This window comes from Palaemon carinicauda, chromosome 1 (genome assembly GCF_036898095.1).
Source record: "Palaemon carinicauda isolate YSFRI2023 chromosome 1, ASM3689809v2, whole genome shotgun sequence".
In the NCBI taxonomy this organism is placed as follows: Eukaryota; Metazoa; Arthropoda; class Malacostraca; order Decapoda; family Palaemonidae; genus Palaemon; species Palaemon carinicauda.
Window position 1 is genome coordinate 272,507,264 of NC_090725.1, and position 9,342 is coordinate 272,516,605.

At 31.2% G+C, this 9,342-nt stretch overlaps 1 non-coding gene across 1 annotated transcript; it reads right to left on the bottom strand.

Annotated features, from left to right (window-relative positions):
• Positions 1-7,197: 7,197 nt before the first annotated feature.
• On the bottom strand, positions 7,198-7,270 carry TRNAT-AGU (transfer RNA threonine (anticodon AGU)). The gene has a single exon. It is a non-coding gene; the product is annotated as a tRNA-Thr (tRNA).
• Between the last annotated feature and the right edge of the window lie 2,072 nt (positions 7,271-9,342).

A 9,342-nucleotide genomic window follows, 5' to 3' on the forward strand; every position in this document is an offset into this window, starting at 1 on the left:
CAGATCAAAGGCCATAAGGAAAATTAATTCACAAGAATTATGCACAGGATGATTTGCAGCTTAGAATATATGTAGGTGTGTTAGCATGCCTTAAAATCGTGGAAAGACCTTAGTGAATTATAGGACATGATTGGGGCTATATATATATATATATATATATATATATATATATATATATATATATATATATATATATATATATATATATATATATATACATATATATATATATATATATATATATATATATATATATATATATATATATATATATATATATCTAAAAGGATAAGTTCATGTGCACAGAATAATCATTGGAAATATACTTAGGGAAACTTACCTACGATAAATTTAAATTCTTATAAAAAGATTGTTATTTTAGAATAAGCTGGCCATGTGCAGGGCAGGATCCTGTTCCCACCACAGTCCGTAGTGTAAAGGAATAAACAGAATAGCATAGGAAAACATGATAAAATAGAATTTGCACGTTAATATCAAAGATCATCTGCATACTACCATGAAATATGAAATACTTTCATCTGCAATGGAATACAGAAATATTGTTACATGACACAATCAAATCATACGCTACTCTACAGATTCCTCCTGACCTGGGTAGTGCTTTATAATTTTATGAATTGATAATTCAGAATGGAAACACGATAACTACAAGACTACCCTATGATAATTCTTTAATTGATACAATAGACTAAACTATAGTTCATATAAGTTGGTGGATGTCCGGATGTTTGAGAGAAATTTACTTTTAACGAGAGCTATTCTTAAATCATCCTCTTTACTTCGGTTCTTAGTCAGGGGATACGAGGAAAGCACTGAGAAAAGTATTGGTGATCGAAATAATACACACTTTACAAAAATGAATATATTCTATAAAAAGTAACATTCCCAAAAATTAACACAAAAATAAAGCACTCGAAATATTAAATGTGAACTAAACTGTGGACTTGAAATTAATTTATAAAAATATCTAATTTTGACAGTTAATGAAAAAGTTGACACTTTAACACTGTAAAAAAATAAATCAAATGTACTATTACATATACTTAACTGTTACTCTTATGTCCTCTGGCTCACACAAGTTTAACGAATGGTTAAGCAAAATTAAATACACTTGACTGTTTAACCTAATCTCACAGGGTCAGTTACAAAAATTTATACAATAAAATGTACTTGAATTAACGCACTACAATTTTAACTTAGACAAAAAATAAGATCACCAATGTTAGAACAACACTATACATGGTATATGTTGGAGAGAAATCACTATTCACCTTTGAGAGAAATTATGTCGTGGCTGGAGAGAGGACTGGCGGCTGTTGGCTCTTTCAAAGGGATAGGCTGGATCTCTCTGTCTCTTATGCATTGCTAGGTCCTCACTCTAGAAATTTCTAGCAAATAATTCTCGTGGCGTGGGGTCATGGCTCTAGGGGCGTAAGGTTGCCAACTAAGTAATTTAAAGAAGGGGTACTAACATTACTTGCAAGGCAACTCTCACCTAACTACGCCCACCTCCTCTCATAACATTAAAAAAAAAGGAATAATCTTCACTCCAAAACCCTCCTTGAACTTCCAACCACGTGGAAACATGATGCAATCACTAGCGTATGTGTCATACAGCATATTTTTACAAGTTTACATAAGGCTGTGTAACAAAACTACATGACATTAAAATTCAATCCTGTACAATGACGTAAATTTACATATATGAAACTGAATGAAAATACAACTACAGGAATGACGAAAGCCTTATGTAATTTACATGCATTACTTAATCCTACGTGAGTGGAACTCACCTAAGGAGCTGGCTATACATCTCTTAAATACATAAAAAGAATACGTGAATAAAATATTCTACTCTCATGAAGACCAACTGTATTTACAGTATATATGTATACACACACACACGCATATATATATATATATATATATATATATATATATATATATATATATATATATATATCTAATGTGTGAATGTAAATCCTAACTGATTTCGCTTAATTTAGTTAAAACATCTTCAAGAGGATTGGTGGAGATTTACATTAAATATCTCATGGGGAATATTATAAATAAACATACAAAAAATTAAAATATTATAGTACCTGCGACTAAAAGATCTACTAAGCTCATTAGCAACAGAGGTTGAGTTCCCATTGATAATTCTTTTTTCAACTTACAGTTATGCTAACATTTGCTAATGAAACCAAACTCCATAGATTACCTAAAATATATAAATTTCTCGTTTTTTTTTAAATAATTGGATCCAGTCTATGCATTCTTATGCTGTTATTCATATGCATTGTCGTGCGTTTTTTATCATAGAATTCGATTCGATTGTATTTTCAGTTCAACTTTTTCATTTTTTTAAACCTGTTCAATTATTCGTATAATTACGTTTCCTATAATTAACGAAAATTTTATAATCTGTACATATTAGGTGCAGTTTTCAAGTGGTTGACTTTTCAAATCCCTTGAATTTCCAATTTCACCAATACAAAAACTACTAAATAGTCCAATTATTCGTATAATTACGTTTCCTATAATTAACGAAAATTTTATAATCTGTACATATTGGGTGCAGTTTTCAAGTGGTTGACTTTCAAATCCCATGAATTTCCAATTTCACCAATACAAAAACTATTACATAACTTGCAAGGACTTTCATACAAAATACACAAATTTCCTATTAAAGTCGGGAGACTACTTTCCAGTTCTTTTTGTACTTTATGCCACATTAACTACAAAGTTTCTTAACATGAGTACCATGATATGGTACTTTATCTCCAGTCATGTTTGCAAATATAGTATACCCTTCAACCTAGTTTTCTCTGGAAAAAGTATGTACACAACTGAATTAAACCAAGTCGCCTAATTTGAATTATACACGGTATATATTCTTTATAAACTAATATCTTCGTGGTAGTAACCTACGGTACCAGTTTGTTATGATTCCAATAATAACAGTTTTTCCAAAAATAAAAAAAGCACAAAAGATAACGAACAGACTTTACAGTAAAAATAACAGAATTCCATAATTCTTTCATCGCGGACATAGAAATGTTACGGCCGTTGATAATAAAATCGTTACTCACTGTGTCTCTAAATATTTACACTTGGGACCGAAATCTCGAGTGGTCTGTATTCTCCGAGGCTTCAACTCCTCATTTAAGATGTCAAGCATTAGGGCTAACGCTGAATAGTGGGTTGTTGGGAGGTTGTTATTGCTGGAATATGGGAGATGGATAAGCATTTCACAAGGATATGTACCTTAGCCCTCTCCCCGTCATCCGGTTCCTCCCCTGTAGGAAGTCAAACTGTGAATGGTTGTATCTCTCTCTCTCTCTCTCTCTCTCTCTCTCTCTCTCTCTCTCTCTCTCTCTCTCTCTCTCTCTCTCTCTCTCTCTCTCTCTCTCTCTCTCTCAGATAAATAAAGAAACAACTTCAAACTGTCGACGAGAGATTATTTGAAAAATTCTGCTCACTATTCTTCGAAGAGTTTCAGACAGGATGATATACCTGTCACTCAGAAGCACATACTGTACACACAGAATAAACGACCCAGAGATGAAGAACACGAGATTATTTCTAAGAACATTCCCAAGTTCTAAATCTCAACACGAGAACATTGACGCAAGAAAACATTTCAAACAAGTAGAGTTAGACAAGTGAACTTTGTGTCCTAAGATATATTGACCCATATCAACAACTACGCCCTCCAAATATTCACATACCTTAAAGATTATTAATAATAAGAAAACCGTAAATAAGGAAAAAAAACGAGGAAAAAAATCATTATAATTTCAGTGGCGGGTATAGTCTCATATATAAAAAAACAATGCTTGCAAAAGAGAGAGAGAGAGAGAGAGAGAGAGAGAGAGAGAGAGAGAGAGAGAGAGAGAGAGAGAGAGAGAGAGAGAGAGAGAGGGGACTAAGTCGTGACATAAATCATCATTTTAGAGCAACAAAGAAAAACAATAAATCTTAAGAGGCAAAAAATTACATACAATTGTATAATGAATGGCAGGATGTTGGAACTTCAAAGCCTCTGTAACATGCTATTCAATAATCTGTAACCATTAATCGTTATATCACTTCTGGTTACAAAGAAAATCAGTCAACTGCATGGGAATTTATGCTTGGTACATTTATCTTCTTCCACTTGTGTCTCTTTTCAGAGTAACCATCAAAACTTCTTCAGAGAGGTTGGTAACCTCGGTCACAGATTATTAGATCCTCAATGTAACCCCTGGATAATTAAAATAAAACAAAACAAAATAAAACAAAATAAAATGCCAATATTTTTCAAGAATGTATTGGACCGAATCTTTTTTTGTAAATATTTTGTATGTAAATATGTTTTTGTCCAATAAACATTATTATTATTATTATTATTATTATTATAAGTGCTTGAAAATCTTGCGTTCCTCTTTCCTTAGTCAATATCTGTGTAACAAGACCTCTCACCTGTTAATGCGAATGGACATCTTAACGTATTATATTACAATTAGCATAGCTCAAAACATACTAAACAAATTTATAATTATTGAATAAAGATCTAGAAGCTTATGTATTAGATGATACGAACTAACAAGAATATGAAATTATATATACAGTATATATATATTATATATATATATATAGATAGATAGATAGATAGATAGATAGATATTATATATATGTTATATTATATATATATATATATATATATATATATATATATATATATATATATATATGTATATATATATATGTATATATATGCTTGCATATATACAGTTATACATGTATATAACATACATACATGTATATATAGCACAAAGGTTTACCAATATATATATATATATATATATATATATATACATATATACATATATACATATATATATATATATATATATATATATATATATATATGTATATATGTGTGTGTTTATGTGTGTGTATACGCTTGTATTTGTGTGATATCACTTTCCTTCCACGGCTCTATTGTTGATTGGTTATGAATTGATTATAGAGGATGAAATTGTTTGCCAAAATAACTTCTGTGGTTTCTTTAAAAATTCACATGAAATTTACAACAGAGGTTGTCATTAAAGCAACACCGTCAACACGCAATTATAATTCAAAGTAAAAATTACTCATTAACAGCTTTCATAAAAAGCTCTCAGTTATATAAAGTATGAATGCTCATCTACCTCCCATTATATGACATATTTTTCTCATCTTTAAAGACAATATATAACGGTATTCTTTATCATCTTCCCGCCGACAGCGTTATGTAATAAATCAATGTCTTGCATGGGGATTCTACTCTAATTCTCAAAATACTTTTATCCTGAAATAGTGATTGATGACATTAGAAAAAATCTTGCATAACAAAATGGATTCTATGTATGCATTCACATGGATGTTAAAATGATAAAAGACATGCTCGGTCAGGTATAAATACAAAGAATACAGCAGTAAATAACTAACATTAGCATTCGAGTAATATCGCCTTAAGTAACATTACTAACTGATTATTAAGCGTATATTTGCGTCTTCTAGATTACACCAATGCAAAGAAAACTCAGTAACATTCTGTGATATAGAATTCCGTTTTACAACTCGGAGTCCACCGTGTGGACATAATTCCCGGCTTGTATTATTGCAAGTCATATTACGGGTATAACTTTCCTAATTACATACAGTAGATCCTCGAGAATAGAATGCATGTACTCATGTGTGCAAAAAATGAATAGCACAAGATTAAAACTACAAGCAATGGTGCGATAAAGTGAGCAAAAGAATCACCCCTTGAAGGTGCATAGGTGAACGAAAAAAGCGGTACTGTACTGATTATAGGAATGAAGCTCGGGAAGAGCCCTATCTGATCATCATCATATAATAGAGAAAGTAAAAGTTCAAAGAGTACACTAAACAACATCTTAAAAAACTGTCACAAATTAGTCTTCGTATACAAGGTTTTCTCATCTGTACTTTAAAATTCCATAAACAATTTCATACAGCCCATTAGGATTATATAATGCAAGGATAAGAAATTTAATCTTACAAGGAACTACAAAAGTGCCACAAAGTGAGGTACATGAAACAGATCAACGGTGTCATATTAGATGTGAGAGAGAGAGAGAGAGAGAGAGAGAGAGAGAGAGAGAGAGAGAGAGAGAGAGAGAGAGAGAGAGACTAAGATAATGACAACAAAGCTATAAAACAGCATGACGTGAAAGTTAATTGACTCTATCAATCATTAGTAAATATATATTTGAAGATGAACTCCTACATATACCTCCATGCTCCCCTTGACTCGGTAACCCCAACCACCCTAACAATATAGAAAAGACAAAGAATCATAAGAACTCTTTTTTTATGTAGATGATTCTACTCTATTTGCATTAATTCAATCTCCTGATCGTATACATTTAGTCGATGAATCTCTTAAGAGAGGTTTAGCTAAAATTAGTGCATGGTACACATTATGAAGGCTAAAGTTGAACTCTAAAAGAAACTATAGGTATGACTGAAAGCAGGTCGAGAACAGTGAATCCTCAACATCCACAGTATTGCATTTATAATGTCTCATTAACTACATGCAACTCATTTAAAATTCAAACTGTGATTCTTGATTGCAAATTATTTTGTTTTTTCGTGTGCTGCACTAAATGAATCCTTCATACCTCGCCTCCCTTACCCAATCGAGGATTGAAGGTATAGTACAATATCGGCCAGTCACTAAATATCGCTTTTATAGTTCTTAAGAATACTAGCCACTTTATATTTCTAGATGGACACTGAATACCTGAAACCAGACATCCGTTAAAGATATCAACCACTTCACATCGCATGAAAGTGATAAGAAAACTAGAATAATCATTAGAGAATTAATGTATTATGATGATAAGAATATAATTTGAATGGGCATAAATTTCACCTTAAGAGGATGTTAATAACTTACATGGAATTAATTAACCTTGGTTACTAAATTAATATCATGTTCCGTATTATCAACGCCTTTAGCCTATGGAACAGAAACAGCTAATTTTCTTAGTGGTGGTAATAAGATTCACTACAGTTAACAAATACAATAACTAGACAATGCAGATTTGAATAGATTGTTAATTGTATCAGACTTAATGATACAAGGATTTTATCATAAAAGTGACATCAATGTCTATATACTGCCTTCAGGGAGGATCGAACTCCCGGCCTCTGGTTTACTAGACCAGCGCTCTAGCCACTGAGCTATGAAGGCCACAATTAAGGTGCGAAATATATAATAAAAAAAAAAAAAGTTTAATTTGTAAATCAAATTAGGGCTAGATAGCCTACTGCAATGTGTGAAATGCTGAACTATCAACACTAAAGTACTAACTTTTATATACGTTTCTCATTTAAGGTAAGTTAAGCTATAAATTTCACCTACCGCATTAAGCTCATGCTTAGAAACATATAGAAAGTAAAATTAACTAAATAATTGAAAAATTAAGTATAGAACAATTCATTTCATCTAAAACTTTATTTTCCTTTCAAATTTAACTAAAATAAATGTAAGTGAGAAAAAAAGTCAAGTTATAAAAGTTGCTAGAGAGATATCACAGCTCTCTTGGTGAGATTTGTGAATTGCGACGAAAAAAATCAATAAATACAGACCACATATGTGTAACTCGAGTCTCATCAGCACATGACCATTAGTACAGATGTACGTACATACTACGTAAACTAGCTCCAAAGAATTTGCTGAATGTTAAACCAAGACTCCATTCTCACTAATAAACAACAAGAGGTTTTCTGAAGATGAGTCATACACCGATAATTTTGAAAATAAAGTGATGAAGAAGGCTTTAAAGTATTATTTGTTTTACTTTCAATTGTGAAATTCAATTCAATGCAATAAAATAAGGCTTTATGATAACACAAATACCTAAAGGCAAGATTATCGGATAACGCAGGTCTTTTTTTTTCTTCTTTTTTCTTTTGAAAAATTTAGAACTCCGGGAGTAGGTTTTTCTAGTATTCCTTGAATTCATTGCCTGTCCTCTTGTTTCAAAAGTCTTTGGAAGAGACAGAGGACACTATTCTGTCGTTTTCACCGCATTAGAATATTGTAAATACTTACATATTTCTTTGCTTCTAGAATTTGCTGTATAGACCGTAAATTTTATACGATTTCTGTTCTTCATTTATTTCTTACGGCAGAAAATGTGGAAGCAATCTTACGACTCTGTTTCTAAAGACTTGCCATCTGCTAATAACTAGAGGACTGAAATGTCAATAAAATTTTTAATTCGTAACGCCGCATGGAAAAATCACTCCTTGAGATCTGAGACATAATATTTCCTCTAAAATTAAAATATTGAACAATGTAAAAATGTGTTGACTTCCAAGGTACCATTTTAACAATCTTGAGATTTTATCGACAAATAATATTAGATATGACATTCCAGTAATTATTATTATTATTATTATTATTATTATTATTATTATTAATATTAATATCAAAATTAATATTAATATTAATATTAATATCCATATTATTATTATTATTATTATTATTATTATTATTATTATTATTATTATTATTATTCATTAGCGTAAGCTCCGCGGGTAGGGCAAACACCAAAAAGGAATATTACGGGTTTCCTAAGCAACCAGGTTTCCTGTATGAGAGAGAACGAGAGAGATAAAATACGGAGATGTTAAAGAATAAGAATCCAGTGACCACAAAATCAAGACTTTTCCAAGAAGCTTAATTCAAATAGAATGATTCGACATAAACGTTCAGATCAAAGGTCAGCCACGTGACTGGTAAGATAATTGGTGTCAAAGTCTTTTCAAAGATTAAGATAACTTCTACTATCATCATATTTTCCATCTGAAGCTTTGATTATTATTATTATTATTATTATTATGATTATTATTATTATTATTATTATTATTATTACTAGCCTAGCTACAACCCTAGTTGCAAAAGCAGGATGCTCAAGCACAAGGGCTCCAACAGGGAAAAATAGCCCAGTGAGGAAAGGAAATAAGGAAATAAATGATGAAAAAAATATTAGAAATACATCATTCTAAAAACGACAACATCAAAACAGATATGTCATATATAAACTATATTATGACTGCCTGTTCAACATAAAAACATTTGCTGCAACTTTGACCTTGTGAAATTTTACTGATTCAACTACCGGATTAGGAAGATCATTCCACACCTTGGTCACAGCTGGAATAAAACTTCTAGAATACTCTGTAGTATTGAGCCTCTTGATGGACAAGACCTGACTATTAGAATTAACTGCGTGCCTAGTATTACGAACAGGATGG